An 18752-nucleotide genomic window follows, 5' to 3' on the forward strand; every position below is an offset into this window, starting at 1 on the left:
ATGGCCCCATCTGACCAGACGAGGTCCTCGGGTAGGCCCTCTGGCACGAAATCGAAGTCCCACTCCCGCTCGTCCCAATGCTTGGGAGCGCGCCTGTTGTACGCCTCCATCTGGTTGTGCCCTGGGATCGACTCGCTTGAGAAAGACTGGAGGGAGAGGCCGGAGGAGACGGAGGAAGAGGAAGACATTGCTACAGGGAAAGAGGGTTTTTTCGGTGCCGATAGCTAGAACAGAGGAGGGGGATGAAGAGGGCTAATCAATCGGCACAGTTAAATAAGGAGGAGCCTAGTGGAGATTTAATGCCATTGCAGTTTCTGAGGAAGTGATGCTAAAGCTATCAAATTTTGCAGAGAAGTTGAGAAGACAAGGCATCATGATGAAGGATACTGCGACGGTTCTGCTCTGCCACGACATGACCCGACGAAGAAAAAGCAGAGTGATTTTGGAATTATCAATTCCAAAACCAGGGGGGCATGTGTTATCACCAGAATTTGACCGAGTCAGAGGTGGGCCGCGATCAAGATGAACTTGAAGAATATACTTGGAAGAAATACGTGAATCGGCCTGTTATGCAAAGTTTGGGCTAGTGTGCTCGTGTATCTGTAACATAGTAGATTACGTGTCGGTTAGTTAGAGTTTGCCTCGTGCACGGTTGGGATTATTCCCACGTTAGAAAGTCTACGGACTATAAATATGTATCTAGGGTTTATGAAATAAACAACAACCAACGTTCACCACAAATCAATCTAGGCGCATCGCCAACTCCTTCGTCTCGAGGGTTTCTTCCGGGTAAGCATCATGCTGCCTAGATCGCATCTTGCGATCTAGGCAGTACAAGCTTATTTGTTGTTCATGCGTTGCTCGTACTGAAGCCTTTTTGATGGCGATCAACGTAGTTATCTTAGATGTGTTAGGGTTAGCATTGTTCTTCGTATCATATGCTATCATCGTGCAACCCTTATACATCTGGCCGCCCTTACACCTATCTTAGGTGTAGGGGCGGCACCCCGCTTGATCATTATTTAGTAGATCCGATCCGTTACGGTTGCTCCTTGTTCTTCAAGGATTAGTTTAATATCTGCAATAGTTAGGCCTTACAAAGGGTTGGAGGATCCAGCGGCGCGTAGGGTATAGTTTGCTAGCCCTAGACAGGATGTTCCGGGGATCAACCTCGTGTTGGTTTTTAGGCCCTGTCTAGGATCGGCTTACGATCACCGTGCGTGGCCGCGAGGCCCAATCGTGAGTAGGATGATCCGATTATGCGGTGAAAACCCCAAATCATCGTAGATCGTTTTAGCTTTATCTTGATCAAGCAGGACCACCATATATTCGTACACCTCGTGCGAATCATGGGTGGATCGGCTCTTTGAGCTGATTCACAGGACAACCTGAGAGCCGATCGAGGCTCGTATTTAATGTTTACGTGTATGCCATGCAGGAAACTAAGCGAGGCATCTCCAATTCTCCATCACCTTCCTGACCAGGTATAGGTCAGGTGGCACGCCCTTGCACCAGCATCGGACGTGCGTGCCGGAGTTTTTGCGGGCCGTCGCTCGGAGGGACCAGGGCCAGCCGCAGCCCTAAGTTGCTCCCGGCTCTCCTGTGTTGCCCGTCGTTGCTCGCCGGTGGGTTTCTGACCACAACACGTGAGGATCACATGTGTTCACGGAGTGTTAATGCTTTGCTCCGGTACTTTATTAAAAGGAGTACCTTAATATCCAGTAGATTCCCTAGAGGCCCGGCTGCCACCGGCTGGTAGGACAAAAGGTGTTGTGCAAGTTTCTCATTGCGAGCACGTACGACTATATATGGAACACATGCCTATGGATTGCTTTGTACTTGGACACCGTTTTATTATTATCTGCAAATGCCCTGCTTTGATTGTTACATGAGTTTCTCTCATCCATGCAACGCCCGTCATCCATCCCTGTGCCTACAGTACTTTAATCCTGCTATTTACTATAATCACTACTGCTGTCTTTATTTCACTGCTGCTGTTATTTCACTACTGCTACTGCTATAAAACTGTTACTACTGATAAACTCTTGCGAGCAAGTCTGTTTCCAGGTGCAGCTGAATTGACAACTCCGCTGTTAAGGCTTTCAAGTATTCTTTGTCTCCCCTTATGTCGAATCAATAAATTGGGTTTTACTTCTCGCGAAGACTGTTGCGATCCCCTATACTTGTGGGTCATCAAGACTATTTTCTGGCGCCGTTGCCGGGGAGCATAGCTTTATTTGGAAGTTCACTTGGATTGATATTGTTCGCTGCAAATTATCCATCATGGGTAAACCTCGCGATTCTAAAGTCGCCATATTACCATCCACTACAAGAAAAGGTACAACTCTGAGTACCTCTGCTGCTCTTGATTCACCATCTGTGATAAGTCAACTTGTTTCACCACCGCAAGCTTCACTTGCTGGTATTTCTGCTGAATCTGAAAACTCTCATAATATTGATGATGTTTCTGCTGTGCTTGATGATAGTGGTTCATTGGGATCTTTTTTAGATGCTACAATTGCTAAGTCTAGACAAATTGAAAATGCTGAAACTCCTAATGAAAATGCTGCTACACCTGTTAATTCACCTGAGTCTGTTGATTATTCTATTGATGATCCTGATGAGGATTATGTGGAGCTTAATGATGATCTTATTAATAGATGCAATGCTACTGCTGATGCAAGAAACATTAAGAAGTTTCTTGCACAATACACTGTTAGACATAAGCTGTCTCCTGATCCTAAATTTGCCACATCTCCTATATGCATTAAGGATAAAGATTATGATTTTTCTCTTGATCTATCTCATATAGCTATTGTTGAGAAAACACCCTTTTGTGGTACTGAAAAAGAAAGTGTTGTAGAACACATGAATGAACTCTCTTCTATGAGTAGCTTGTTTTCTGATGATGTCAAGATGCGTACTTATTTCGTTGCTAAAATTTTTCCTTTCTCATTAAAGGATGATGCTAAAACTTGGTATAATAATTCGCCTCCTGGTTCTATTAAAAGTTCAGGTGATTTGCTTGATGTTTTCTTTTGGAAATACTTTCCTGCTAGTACTCAACATGCTGCTTTACAAAAAATTTATAGCTTTGATCAGAAAGATGGAGAGAAATTGCCTGAAGCTTGGGCAAGATTTTGCTCTCTTATCAGAGCCCGACCTGGACATGATTTGGAAAAGCATGATTTACTTGATATATTTTATAGTGGACTAACCGTTGAGTCTAGAGCATATTTGGATAGTTGTGCTGGTTGTGTTTTCGGGAAAAGAACTCTGCATTTAAGTCAAGAATTGTTGGCTAAAATAGGCCGGAATCATGATGATTGGACTACACCTGAACCAACTCAGATGCCAATATTGAAGAAGAGGGGTTTAATTAAATTAAATGATGAAGATATGAGGGAAGCCAAGAAATCTCTTAAGGAGAAAGGTATTAAATCTGAAGATGTGAAGAATTTACCTCCCATAGAAGATATATGTGAGATAATTCCCCCTTCATCCATGATCGAGGTAAACTCTCTTCAACGCTTTACTAGGGAAGATATTCCGTATTCAAAACCTCCTGCTCAATGCTTAGATGAGTTTGATAATTATATTATTAAGCAAGAAAATTTTAATATGAGAGTAGAGAATCATCTAATGGAAAACTCTCAAGCTATTAGCCATTTGCATGATATTGTGGAGAGAACCTCCAATGATGTTAAGATGCTTGTTAAACATTTTCAAATGGTTCAAACTCAAATTGATCAACTCACTAAAGTGCAAAATGACTTGTTAAAAAATAATTCTAAAGATAAACATGTTTATGAAGTAACAACTAGAGGCGGTGTCTCTACCCAGGATCCTCTATATCCTGAAGGGCATCCCAAAAGAGTTGAACAAGATACTCAATGAATTGAAACTAGTGCCCCTTCTAAGAAAAAGAAGAAGAAACATAAAATGTTGTAGAATCCTCTGAACCTGTTAATGATCCTAATAGTATTTCTATTTCCGATGCAGAAACTGAAAGTGGTAATGAACATGATAAAGTTAATGATAAGAATGATGCTTCTGATAAAGAAGAAGTTGAAGATGAACCTGAAAAGCATGCTAAAAATAAAAAGTATACTAAGGAAGATTTTATTGCTAAGAAACATGGTAATGAAAGAGAACCATGGGTGCAAAAGCAAATGCCTTTCCCGCTAAGAAACTAAAATCAAAGGAAGAAGAACACTATAATAAATTTTGTGATTGGATGAAACCTTTATTCTTGCAAATCCCTTTGAATGATGCTATTAAATTGCCACCTTATTCAAAGTATATGAAAGATATTGTCACTAACAAAAGGAAAATCCCTAATGAGGAGATTTCCACTATGCTTGCTAATTACTCTTTCAATGGCAAAGTTCCAAAGAAGTTGGGCGACCCAGGTATACCTACTATTCCTTGTTCCATTAAGAATAATTATGTTAAGACTGCTCTATGTGATTTGGGAGCCGGTGTTAGTGTTATGCCTTTTTCTCTATACAAGAGACTTTATTTAGATAAGTTGATACCTACTGATATATCTTTGCAAATGGCTGATAAATCTACTGCTATTCATGTTGGTATATGTGAGGATGTTCCTATTCAAGTTACTAATAACTGCTTGATATTAACTGATTTTGTTGTGTTGGAAATGCCTGAAGATGATAATATGTCTATTATTCTTGGGAGACCTTTTCTTAACACCACAGGGGCTGTTATTGATTGTAATAAAGGAAAGGTTACTTTCAATGTCGATGACAAGGAACATACCATCTATTTCCCCAAGAGGATTGATAAAGTATGTGGAGTTAATACCATTTCTGTTGGGGGGATAACCCCCGGTATGCCAAAGGCATGCCAAACCGGATGGTTTAAGCCATCGAGATACCGGTTTAACTTTCTTACCGGAACAGAGGTAGGAGTTTGGCTAAGTGAAGCCAAGCCGGCATCCTTAAGGGGTATGCCAGAACCCGGTAAAGAAGATACCGGAGTGAAGGGCCTATCGGCAGGACTGGTCAAAGATTCTCTTCAGGGCAAGAAGACAAGGATGAGCTAAGCAAAGTGGCTTTAATCAGAGCCCTGGCGCCAAAGAGAGGGATGACGCTCAAAGAAGCCGGAGGACATCAGCAGCCCTGATTAAAGAGGACCCCGGCGTCATCTGTGATTAAAGTAGCTTTGTAAAGTAGTTTGTCCAGTCAAAGATGCCATTAGGGTTTCTTGTTCTGTAAGCCACCCTCTCCCCTATATAAGGAGAGGGGGTACTGCCTCTTACAGGCGCGAGACCACAGGAAGGATTAGGCAATCGAACTTGTAACCATGTTGAGATCAATGAAGCTAGCGATCTAGTACAGAGTTCTTCCTCTTGTCTCTCTTCTTGTATACCGGCCTCAGGTTGTGTTCTTGAAAAAAGCATCCGGAAGTTCTTCCCACCTAATCGCAAACCCTCCCCCGAATCCTCTAGCGTCCATTCGGCCCCAATCTAAGCCATCCTATGGCATCTGCTCGTTCACCACGACGACAGTTGGCGCCCACCGTGGGGCTGGAAGTGGCGCTTGAAGGAGTTCACATTCGGGCGGGCATCCTCGAGGTCGCCGGCGAGCGCACGGTGTCCGCGTTGGTGCAGCGCATCTACGCCATGGACTTCATCAACGACAACGCGGGCTGCTTCGCCAACGGCGGCATCTTCCCCAAGAACGGCCGCATCATCGAGTTCGGCAGCCACCGCGTCTACTTCGGCACCGTCTCGTGCGCCGCTGCCTCTCGCCGGTGCTGGTGGCGCCGGATCCGCCAAGATGGCTACATGCAGGCCGCGCTCCAGGGAGCGTGGAGGTGATGATGGCAGGCGCGGTCGACGCCGGCAAAGAAGCTGTGGGTGAAGGCGCTGGGCGTGCGGTTTCGACCCGTGCAGCCAAGCCACCGCTGGAGCGAGGCGCAGGCGCAGCGGGAGCACCGTCCGCACCACCGGAGACACCGCTCCAGGCGGCGATGAACGTCCTCGCCACCCCCATCGCGCAGAACATCGACCCGGCAGCGGCTCAGGCGGAGCTGGAGGCGCAGCGCCAGAAGATGCTCGAGAGCGGCAAGGACATCGTCAGGGCACAGCGCGTGCTGAACCTAACCGTACGTGAGTATAACGCTGCCCATGGCTTTGCTTCTGTTAGCGCGCATGCTGCCAGGATGCCGGAAAACCGGCTAAAAGCTCGCAACCTAGATCAGGATTTGCGCAAAGAGATTCATGCCGGCAAGAGTACCTCTGCATCTGTTAGCATCGTGGAAAAAACCTAAGTACAAGAGTCCCGGATAAAACTATAAAAGCTGCTAAAGCTGCAAAGAGAGCTATGCGAGTCGCTTCCGGAGATGCTTTGGCAAAACAGCAAGAGCGTGTTAGAGAGCTGCCGGAAACTATTGAGCAGCAGAACGCCGAGCAGCTGGCTAAGCTAAACAAGGCCGCGCCTCAAAATCCGCGTTCAACAAAGAATGCCGGTAGCAAGTCCCATGGGCAGGCTTCGTCCCCCCATCCGGATTTAAGAAGGGAAAAAGAAGTGAATGCGCAATGATGATCGTGTACGATCCGGTTCTTGCCGGAAAGCAACAAGCCGGGCAACATGATGCCGGTAGAAAAAGCCAAGGGGCAGAACGAGGCTACGCCAAAGGAGGCTATGCCGGAAACAATCATGCCGGTAGATATGAGACCGGGCAAAATTATCGAGCTGCAAAGGCAGCGTACGATGAGGAGGAAATAGATCCCCCGAGGTACCGGCAGGCATGGGCCGCGGTACCGGAATGTTATGATGAAGCTGATTCTGCAAGACCGGCAGCATACCGGAACGCATTGGGAGAACGCTTGGGAGAGAGATACTTACCGGAACGGGATGCGAGGCACCGTCTGGATAGAGTGTACTTGTCAGAAATGATCGAGGAGGAAGGTCCTCCAGGCCCAAAGTGCTTTGGCCCAAGGATCATGAAAGAAAAACCACCAGTACGCAACTTTATGTTGCCCCGTGACACAAAAACATACGATGGCACTAATGGCCGGAAGATTGGCTCGCGGATTACGTGACCGCGGTATACGTCGCAGGCGGTGGAGGAACCGTAGCAGGAGGAGGAAACAGGCGTTGGGCCGTGAGAATCATACCATCGTTTTTGGTTGGACCGGCAAGAATCTGGCTAAACAACTTGCCGGCAGGAAGTATAAATGGCTGGCTGGATTTTGAGGAAGCTTTTGTGAGCAATTTCAGCAGCACCTATCAGAGGCCAAACAGGCCGCAAAGAACTTGCTCAGTGCGTACAGCGCCCGAACGAAACAGACCGGGATTATCCGGCCCGGTGGAACACTACGAGGAACTCCCGTGAAGGAGTAATCGAGGCACGTGCCATTGCTTGGTTTAGCAAAGGTGCAGAAGAGGTTCACCGTTGTGGCAAAAGCTGCAGCTGAACATGCCGACAACTTTGGCAGAGATGATACGTGTGGCGGATAGCTATGCGTTGGGAGACCCAACGCAGCCGGCAAAGGCAACCTCGAGCCGAACAGCTACGCCAAGAGCAACACCGGGATAACCGGAATAACAAAAGAAGGGAAGATTTTCTGGATCGAAGGTACGGTCCGCAGCAAGTTGCTGCTGTGCAGGAAAACTCTGAGGCCAGCGGCAGTCAGAGGCAAAGAACCGGATCGCAGCCGTGGGCAGGTCCTAAGAAACAATGGGTAGAAAAGAAACCCTGAGTCCGTAAAAGAAACCGGCAAGAACCCGCAAAATACACCATGGAAGCTGCCATGGACCAAACCATGCTGGTGGCACACACCGAATCCGGCACACCCGTCAAACCACCTGACGAAGGATTGTACCTGGACAAAGTACTTGATGCAAAAGGGAGCGGTAAAAGATGTACAACCACCACAAGACATGCCGCGGCAACAACAGCTACCACCACCACCGCCGCTATCGGGGCAAACGCCTTACCGGTACAGCCAAACCGGCAAGAAGTACTCAGCCAGTTAACCGGGTGGAGCAAAACGATAACCAACCACCTCCACCGGCACCTTTAGGCCGGAATGTTTACGAAGACCCGCATCTGTGCTGTGTTGTTTTTGTCACCGAGCCAACAGACAGTGCAAAGTGTGCATCGCCGCTCCATGGAGGTAAACGCCGTGATGCCGGCAGTTCCCAAATACATGATGTGGTCCAATCAAGAAATTACCTGGTCATCTAAGGATCACCCCAAAATCATGCCGAATCCGGGTGGATATGCTCTTGTTGTGGACCCAATCATGAAAGGGCCACAAGCTCGAGTAAAATTCAGCAAGGTGCTGATAGATAACGGCAGCAGCATAAACATCATGTACAAGCATACCATGCATACGCTGGGCATAACAGAAAACATGATTCAGCCAACGCGCACAACGTTCCACGGAATCGTTCCGGGTTTGTCCTGCGCCCGATAGGAAAAGTTCGGTGGACGTAGCATTTGGAGGCCGTGACAATTGCCGGGTTGAAAATGTTGAGTTTGAGGTGGTGGATCTAGACAAATTCCCTACCATGCATTATCGGGAGACCGGCATTGGCAGCCTTCATGGCCACAACTCATACGGCTTACCTCAAGATGAAGATGCCGGCACCTCGTGGACCGCTGACTGTTGTGGGAAACTATAAAGTCTCACTGGAAACTGCATCTGCCGGATCAAACCAAGCGAAATCGCTGGTGATCGCGGAGGAAAAGAAGAGGATGCAAACAGCTGTTGCGCTGGCTCAGTCCTCACAGTTGAGCTTAGCGGCAATGAGTGGAAACTTGGGCTCACCGGCATTCAAGCCGACAAATGAAACAAAGGACATTGTGGCCGGATCCGGCTTACCCAGAGCGCACCGTTCGCATCGGTGCCGGCATGAATGAGGCATAGGAAAGCGCGTCGTCGCCTTCCTCCGTGAGAATCGGAATATCTTTGCCTGGTCCACTGATGACTTGGTGGGTGTTCCGAGGGAGCTGGCTGAGCACTCTCTAAACGTCCGAAAAGATGCTAAGCCGGTGCGACAGCCCTTGCGCCGGTTCGCTGAAGATAGAAGGAAAATCATAGGAGAAGAGGTAACCAAACTGCTTGTTGCCGGATTCATTGTGGAGGTCACGCACACAGAGTGGCTGGCCAATCCGGTAATGGTTGAAAAGAAAAAAGATGAGAACCTGGAGGCAAAAGCTCCGAAGGTGTGGCGCATGTGCATCGACTACACCAACCTAAACAAGGCCTGCCCAAGAGACCCTTTTCCTCTGCCACGAATCGATCAAGTGATTGATTCAACTGCTGGGTGTGAATTGTTGTCCTTCCTGGATGCGTATTCCGGTTTCCACCAAATTCCCTTGAAAAAGGAAGATCAAATAAAAACTGCGTTCATTACCCCGCACGGGGCTTATTGCTATGTCACTATGCCTTTTGGGTTGCGCAACGCTGGTGCAACGTACCAACGCTGTATGCAAAAATGCTTGTTTGATCAAATCGGAAAGAATGTGCAAGTCTATGTGGACGACATTGTGATAAAAACTAAGGTAAAAAACACCTTAATCGATGACATCCGGCAAACATTCGACAACCTAAGACGGTTCCGGATGAAACTCAATCCGGCAAAGTGCACCTTTGGTGTCCCTGCCGGCAAGCTGCTCGGTTTCCTGGTATCAAGCCGGGGCATAGAAGTCAATCCGGTAAAAATCCGGGCAATAGAAAGAATGACTGTCCCTCGAGAGCTAAAAGATGTGCAAAAGTTTACCGGAAGCTTGGCATCGCTGAGCCGGTTCGTAAGCAGGTTGGGAGAAAAAGCTCTGCCACTATATGCTCTCATAAAAAAATCTGACACGTTCGTCTGGACCCCTCAGGCAGACGCAGCGTTTAAAGAGCTAAAAGCAATGCTGGCCACAGCACCCATACTGGCTTCACCTTTAGAAAGAGAGCCTATGCTATTATACATAGCGGCAACAAACCGGGTTGTGAGCATAGTGGTGGTGGTTGAAAGAGAAGAGGAAGGAAAAACCGTCCAGAGGCCGGTATACTACCTGAGCGAGGTGCTCTCCCTCTCAAAACAAAACTACCCTCACTTCCAAAAAATGACTTATGGCGTGTACATGGCCGCCACAAAAATCAAGCATTACTTTGAGGAGCACCCCATGAAGGTGGTGAGTGAAGCACCAATCTCCGACATCATGTGCAACAAAGACGCCAGCGGCCGGATTGCAAAATGGGCAATCCAGATATCACCATACGTGCCGGTATATGAAAGAAGAGATGCCATAAAATCACAGGCTTTGGCTGATTTCCTCGTTGATTGGGCGGAGATGCAATACAAACCGCCAGATCAGAGGATAGAGTACTGGAAAATGCACTTTGATGGATCCAAACTCAAAGAGGGTCTAGGTGCTGGTGTGGTGCTTACCTCGCCAAAAGGGGATCACCTCCGGTATGTTTTGCAAGTGCATTTCAGGGCATCGAATAATGTCGCCGAATATGAAGCTTTGATCCATGGGCTTAAGGTCGCAAAAGAAATCGGTGCGCACCGGATCATTTGCTATGGAGATTCAGATCTTGTGGTACAGCAGTGTTCCGGGGATTGGGATGCAAAAGATGCCAACATGGCCTCGTACCGGTTCCACGTGCAAAAATTGCCGGATTCTTCGAAGGCTGTGAGTTTCACCATGTGCCACGCGCAGAAAATGAAGCCGCGGATGCTTTGTCCAAGCTGGGCTCATCTAGGCAAGAAATTCCTCCCGGAATAGCTTTGGCTCACTTAAGAGTACCATCGATCAAACCAAGTCCAGAATCGGAATCAATTTTCGTACCGGAATCACATGTAGTACCCATGGATATTGATGAAGGAAACCCGGGGACTGTACCGGCAAACTCGGGACTGCTCCGGCAAGCTCGGGACTGCTCCGGCAAGCTCGGGACTGTTGCACCCATACCGGAAGAAATGATGCTGGTAGATAGCATGGAGATAGATGCACCGGTGTTTTTGGTTCGAGAGACACCGTCATGGGTTAAACCTATTAAGGAATTCCTGATCAACGGCACCTTGCCGGCTGACGAAAATGAATCAAGGAGGATACAAAGAAGGTCCAAAGATTACATATTCACCAATGGTGAGGTGTACAAGAGAAGCGTTACCGGTGTCCTTCAAAGATGTGTGGAACCGGAAGAAGGGAAAGAAATGCTCGAGGAAATTCACCAAGGAGAATGTGGGCATCATGCCTCATCAAGGGCGCTAGTAGCAAAAGTATTCCGGCATGGGTTTTATTGGCCCACTGCTTTGGAGAACGCTGAGGATTTGGTAAGAAAGTGCAACGGCTGCCGAGGTACGCCAAGCAAAATCATACCCTGGCCCGGTTTAAAGACAATACCATTAACATGGCCGTTTGCCGTTTGGTGCCTCGATATGGTTGGCCCATTCAAAACTGCAAGAAGCAGCATGACTCACATCTTGGTTATGGTGGATAAATTCACCAAGTGGCTAGAAGTGAAACCTATCGCAAAATGTGATGGGCACACAGCGGTGAAATTCTTAAAAGATGTCATTTTGCGGTATGGATACCCCCACAGCATCATCACTGACAATGGAACCAACTTTGCTCAAGGTGAGTTCAAAAGGTTCTGTGAAGACAACAACATCCGGTTGGATTTGTGCTCAGTGGCACACCCACAAGGCAATGGCCAAGTGGAAAGAATGAATGCTTTGGTACTTTCCGGTATCAAACCTAGACTCATTGATGCAGTGGAAAAGTCACCGGGATGCTGGCTCGATGAGCTACCATCGATCGTGGAGTATAAGAACAACTCCAAACCGGTCTACCGGATACACTCCTTTCTTCATGGTTTATGGAGCAGAAGCGGTCATACCGACTGACATCATTCATGATTCACCAAGGGTACAGCTCTATACTGAGCAAGAGGTCAAAGAGGCCAGAGAAGATGACGTGGACTTGCTAGAAGAAGCAAGAGAGCTGGCTTTGGCAAGAACAGCCATTTACCAGCAAAACCTAAGACGCTATCATAACCGGAAGGTTAACCCGAGATTTTTCCGGGAAGGAGATCTTGTGCTTCGCCTAGTGCAGCGCACTGAAGGCCGGCATAAGCTTTTGCCACCATGGGAAGGTCCCTTCATTGTAAGCAAGGTGCTTCACAATGATGCGTACTACTTGATCGATGCGCAGGAGTGGAAGAAAGGAAAGGCGGACAGGTCCGGAGAGGAGAGCAAGCGTCTATGGAACGTAGCTCTGCTGCGTCCTTTCTACTCTTGAAGTGGTGGTGTAAGAAGTTCCTTTTTGTACCTTATATGCTATGAATAAAAGATGCCGGAACCTTGAATGAATCTCGGGGACTACCCCAATATGGTTGCATGTAACTTGTTTATTTTTTCAGTTTACCGGTTGCTTATTGAATGTTTTTTCTTTCCGGTTTAGTAGTGTGCTAAATCCTACCAGAGTCTTTGACTCTGCTGCTGTCCGCAAACCAGCTTCATGGCAAGCAAGATAAACCGGTAGGAGATAAGCACATGAACTGCGAAGAGGGAGAGCAGGAAAGAACAATCCGGAATATTTAACTAACCCCGGTTTAACCGGTTTTTTGCAAAATTTCGAAATTATTTCTAAGTTCAAGAAAATGCTTGTTTGGTGAAAGAACCTTGTGCTCATACGCCAAAGAACGCCCAGAGAAGGCAGGCAGAGCCAAGGCAAAAGAACCAAGTGTGCATCAAATTGGATGCAGAAACAATTTGGAAATCTTTGCAGTGCAGGATAAAATCAAAACCAAAAGCAAGTAGGCTAAGGTAAACATAAGATAATTAACACCGGCATAACTTACCGGCATAAAATGTTGTACGGCAACCACAAGCAGACTTAAAGTTTTACATCATAAGCCCCGGCATCCCGGGGCAGAATTTAACAGAACATTGTCTTAAGGCACGCAGGGCCAAGCAGCACGACAGGGTAAATTTTAAGGCAGGTAATCAGGCAGCAGGAGCTTCCGGAGGAGCGTCGCCAAAGCATCGCCGGCTGCCTAGAGGCTCCTCCTCGGCTTCATCCTCCTCCTCATCAAGATAATCTTTGACGTCAGGAGGGGGAGGGATGAAGGTGCGCATTTCGGCGTACTCCGCGATATGGTACGCATGATCCTGCCGCTTAGCGGTGAGAATCGGGTCCAGATCGGTTTCCGCGCCTTTGCGCACTCCGGTGAGGGCATCCAGGTCGAGCTCCGGGTACCAGGAACAAGTGACGCGGAGGGCAGAATCCGCTCCAGCACGGGCAGCAGAGCACTGCCACTAGCGGATCCTCCTGCCGGCGCCCTTGAGACGGTCGCTGATGAGGGAGAAGGTATCCGGCACCTCTTCGCCAAAGCTGTGGTCCCGAAGAGCTGGGTAGCTACATCAGGAATGTCAGATAGATTGCGATCTATGGCGCGCATATGAGACACCCGCGCATTCGGCGCGACTCGCATGGTCATAGGGCGTCCATGGCACGGCGAGATTCGCTTGGCCTTGGGCAGTGCGGTGCTCGTCAACCTTCTTGACAGCGTACCTCTGGGAGTCCGGAAAGAGGCCTGTGCGAAGAAAGAAAAAGGCTAAGAAAAAGAATCCGGAAGAAAAAGAGGCCGGAAGGAAAAGAATCCGGAAGAAAAAGAGACCGGAAGGAAAGATAACGGAAAGAAAATGGGGTCGGAAGAAAAAAGGCTCGTATGCAGTAGTCAAAGTATGTAAAAGAAAAGGACTCACGGTAGGCAAGTGTGTCGGGCCAGTGATCAACTGGTTGCATTCCTTGTGCTCCTCCTCCAGCCGCGCGGCCTTCTCCTCGCACCCTTCCGGCCTTGGCCAGCTCCTCCAGCTCAGCTCGCAAAGACAACGGTGGCGTTGTCATGGCGTCTCCGCAGCCTCGTCCATCTTGGCCGCTGCATCGCCTTCAGCGGCTTTGAGGGCCTTGGCGTGGTCAAGCCCCAGCTGAATGAGCTGGGACTTGAGCTCCTGGTAGCTGGTCTTGTGGGCGCTCAGCTCCTCCTGATGCTGCCGGATGAGCTGGTCTTTCTCCCCTGCAACCCGGAAAAGAAGATGTTAACAAGGTTATGCTAGTAAATATGAAAAGGAAACCAAGTTAACAGGAGAAAGTAGAAAAGTTATACGTTGGGCGGCGGCGAGCTGCTCCTTGAGAGCGTCAATGGAAGCTTCCGGGATCATTGTTAAACAGAAACTGCGGATGTTAGGAGGAAAAAAGGTTTCCGGTAAGAAAGATGCCGGTAGAACAAAAACTTACCTTGGCACTTATCGTGTGCCTCAGCGAGCTCCCGATGCTCCCATAAGAGCTCCTCAAAGAGGGCCTTCCGAGCGTCAGCCGTGAGCTATTCAAGAAGAAGAAATGAGTTAAGTTTTGCGCTAAGAACAAAGTTCTTAACCCGAAACTCGGGGACTGGCAGTGCCGGTTTTGCGCGTTTCTAAGATAAGTTTTGCGCTAAGAACAAAGTTCTTAACCCGAAACTCGGGATCGGCAGTGCCGGTTTCGCGCATTTCTAAGATAAAGTTTTGCGCTGAGAACAAAGTTCTCAACCCGAAACTCGGGGACTGGCAGTGCTGGTTTTGCGCGTTTCTGAGATAAGTTGTGTGCTAAAAACAAGGTGTTTAACCCGAAACTCGGGATCGGGCAAAGGCCGGTTTCACGCTAAGTTTTAGAAAATAAGTTTTGCGCTAAAAGCTGCGCTCTCACCACAAAACTCGGGGACTGGGAAGATAGACAAGAGAGAAACCGGCATGAACTAAAGAAAAGATAGAGCAAGATGGAAGAAAGAAACCGGTAAAGATTGAAAAAAGTTAGTAGAACATACCATCAGATTGTTCGTGGCATCGTACCACGCGCTGTTGAGCTCCTTCACGGCGCTGCGAAGCCGCATGAAGTGCTCCTCGGAAGACCGGTCCCCGACAGGGTCAGGTGCCGGCAGCCTGTCCTTGCCCAGACCGCAGGTCGCCGGAGTCATGTCCGCGGCGTTCCACTTTTGGGCGTAGGGCAGGAGATGCCCTGTGTCCCGGCCTTGGCGTTGGAACTCGCATACGGCCAAGAAGACCGGTGGCCTTCGTGGCGGTATCCCCGGCGGCCTTGGAGACATGCAGCACTGCAGGCCGCCGGCCGCCGGAAGGGGCGCTGGAGGCCGTCGCCTTCCCCTTAATGAGCTTGGAAATCTTGGGCGGCGGCGCGGAAGGAGCGGCCCCGGAAGTCTTGGGCGGCGGCGCAGTTGGAGCGGCCCTGGAGGGTTTGGCGCGAGGACCGTCTGGCGGTGGCATGAGGATAGTTCGTGGAGAAGGGGGAGCGCTAGGCGCGTCACCCGATTTGGAGCCTTCCGGCGCGGAAGGTGTCGTCTTTTCAAGGACGGGAGGAGCCGAAGGCTCCGCCCGCCCGGCAGCTTCTTCTTCTTCGGCGCCGATGTTGCTGGCGCCGGTGTCTTGTTTCTCTTGGAGAAAGGAAAGATCCTCCTCCGTGCGGTGATCTGATGATGAAGGGGCCGCACGCCCGACTTGTTGTGCCCCCCGAGAGGGAGGCAGAGGTGTTGCCGGCACCAGATGGTGCCGGGCTTGAGCGAGGAGGAGGGGTTGAGGTCCTTGCGGAACCCTCAGAGCCCGATGGCTTTGAGCCAAGCTTGAGCGCGGGGCTGAAAGAAAGAAAGAAGGATGGTTGGAGAAAAGCAACCGGAAAAAGGAACTTGGCAAAAGAGGCAAGCAAGAAAATAAAAAACTTACCCGGAAGCAGTTGGCATCACCTTGCGCCCGTAGCAGCGCACGCCCACTTCCTTCTCCCCCAAGGGCTCAGTCCGGAAGCGCTTGGAGGGAGGGGCCTGGCTGGAACCAGCATTAGATGCCGGCTGCTTGTTCTTTTGACCTTGGGCCATGAGTTTGTCCACAAACTCCTGGCCGGCCTCAGCGCGCAGGGGCGGCGCGCGCTCGTGGATCTATAAGTTAAACTTAGCTAAGGAAAAATTCGCAAGAGGGCGATAGCGGAAAAGTACAAGAGACCGGAAAAGAAAGTACCTCGAGCATGGTCAGGTCATCGGAGGACCCGGTAGGCTCCGGCGGGTCCCGGCCAAGGCGCGGGGCCGGAGTCTTGCCCATCTTCAGATCCTTCCAGAAGATGTAGGGATCTGGGTCGAAGGAGTCAAGGGCATGCTTCCGGCAAATTCCTCGTCGCTCTGCTTTGATGAGGGGGAAGCGGTCCTTGGCCTGAAACACGAAAAAAGGAAAGTTAACAAAAGCAGAAAGTTATCGGCAAAAAACAACCCCAATTGCGTAATCTCTTACTTCTTGAGTCGGAGGGTTAGTAGTGCTGAGGGGAAGGAGGCCCCATTCCCAGGCAAATGGCATAGCAGTTTGGCAAATCTGCTTAGCCTTGCGAACGACATCTTTCTTGCTAAGGGGACGGCCTGTGATCTTGGTAGGATCGCCGGGGCCGTACATCTCGCTCATCCTATGCACGCGGCGCTTCAGAGGAAGCACCCGGCGCGATATAAAGGTGCGGATGATATCATCCGAGCAGATGTTGGTCTCCTTCTTCAAAGAGGCCAAGAAGTGCACCACCCGGTTGGTTTCAGCGTGATCCGTCCTTGGGTTGTAGCTCCAATTGGCTCTGCTAGGAGGCCCCGCTCGGTATGGAGGAAGATCGATAAGATTGGCGCGGCCGTTGTTCTTCACATAGAAGAAAGTTCCTTGCCAGGCGCGGCAGGACTCGAGGCCGGAAAACTTAAGGAAAGTGCTCCCTTGGCGGGAGCCAACGATACAAGATCCGCACTCCACGGGCGGCTTGGGCTTAGGGATCTCCTTGCCCTGGACGGAATTAATCCGCAAACAAAAGAAGCGGGCAAACGTCTCACGAGTGGGACGAATGCCAATATAGGCCTCCATGAAGGTGGCATAGCAAGAAAGGTAGAAGATGGCGTTGCCAGGAAGGTGGTGAGGTTGGAGTTCGTAAAAATCTAAAAACTCCCGGAAAAAAGGGGAGGCAGGAAGGCCGAAGCCACGCTCAAAGTGAGCAAGGAAAACAACATGTTCACCGGGTTCGGGGTCCGGTTCGATTTCGTCACCAGGAATCCGGCAAGTGACTCCTTCCGGAATCCTTCGAGACCGGTATAACCAGTCGATCTCAAACTCAGTAACATTAGAGCCCATCCAGGCTCCGCGAGTGATTGGGGAAGGCTCTGCGCCGGAAGATTGGCTAGAGCTACTAGAGGCTTGGCCAGAGCTACTCGTTTCTTGGCTACCGGAAGCTTGGCTAAAGCTACCGGATTCTAGATGGCCACCGGATTCTTGGCGGCTACCGGATTCCTGCTGGTTGCCGGAATCGGTCTCCATCGGATCTGAAGCCGTGGATTCGCCGGGAGATTGTCTACGGCGCTTAACGGAAAGAGAAGAAGAAGATGCGGAGGAAGATTCCTCGTCAGACATTGGATGGCTAGGCGGAAAAACAGAAATCCCACTCTTGAACCCCGCGTGAAGATCTACGAGTAAGAAGAAAACCAAAGAAAAAGAGGAAATAAGAACACCGTAGACCCAAGATCTGAAAAGCAAGCAGATGGCGAGCAAAGTAAGATTGCTACCAACCTTGAGCGGCGCGGTCGCTGAGGAAGACTTTCGCCGGCGACGGAGAGGATCTGCGGTCGCCAACGACCACCGTCGACGGCGAGGCGGAGAAGCTTGCGAAAAAGTGCGAATGCGGCGGGCGCGGTGAAGGTGCTGCTGAAGATTTCCGCGGCTGGAAGTCCGGCGGAAGCACGGCGTGAGTTCGCCGGGCGCCGGAGCTTGAGCGAGCGACGGCGGACGAAGAGCGGCGGAAGCGCAAAGGCGAGGAGCACTGTGCGCGAAGGATGAGGAATGCGAAGAAGAGGAAGAAGAAGGGGCGGTTGTGCTTATAAAGGAGAGAGAAGATGGGCTGAAAACCGCCGGGTCGCGGCGGCGGTTCGCCTCGCGGCCCGCGACGGTTCGCGCCTTGGGCCGCCACGTGGCGAAGAGGTACACGCGAGAAAAGGGGAGGCCACACGGGAGCGCACACGGGATCCCGAGTGGGTAGTGGGATCCGCAGCGGGGCATTTAATGACCGTGCGGGAGTCGAAGCGAAGTGACAACTGACACTAGCATGGCAGTTAACAGTGCGCATGTCACTGACAGGCGCGGGGCCCGAAATATTCTCGACTTAGCCGAGGGAAGAGTAAAGGCACATGATACCGGAAAAGAGAGATGCCGGAACATGCCTTGCGAAGAGAAGAAAATGAACAAGGGTAAAGGTCCCGGAACCAAGTTCTAGGCATTAGTGATTAAACCGGTATCTTAAAAAGATGAAAACCTGGCATGGTCTGTAGGATAGAATCCTCCAGACTATACCAGCTTCGGGGACTAATGTTGGGGGGATAACCCCCGGTATGCCAAAGGCATGCCAAACCGGATGGTTTAAGCCATCGAGATACCGGTTTAACTTTCTTACCAGAACAGAGGTAGGAGTTTGGCTAAGTGAAGCCAAGCCGGCATCCTTAAGGGGTATGCCAGAACCCGGTAAAGAAGATACCGGAGTGAAGGGCCTGTCGGCAGGACTGGTCAAAGATTCTCTTCAGGGCAAGAAGACAAGGATGAGCTAAGCAAAGTGGCTTTAATCAGAGCCCTGGCGCCAAAGAGAGGGATGACGCTCAAAGAAGCCGGAGGACATCAGCAGCCCTGATTAAAGAGGACCCCGGCGTCATCTGTGATTAAAGTAGCTTTGTA

The 18752-nt window shown here is 49.8% G+C and overlaps 1 protein-coding gene across 1 annotated transcript in view; it reads right to left on the minus strand.

The window, feature by feature from the left end:
• The window catches only part of LOC139832167 (glycosyltransferase family 92 protein Os08g0121900-like), a 178281-nt gene that overhangs the window by 55781 nt on the left and 103748 nt on the right, over positions 1 to 18752 (minus strand). The window lies entirely within an intron of this gene.

Source organism: Lolium perenne, chromosome 6, assembly GCF_019359855.2.
Source record: "Lolium perenne isolate Kyuss_39 chromosome 6, Kyuss_2.0, whole genome shotgun sequence".
Classification (NCBI taxonomy): domain Eukaryota; kingdom Viridiplantae; phylum Streptophyta; class Magnoliopsida; order Poales; family Poaceae; genus Lolium; species Lolium perenne.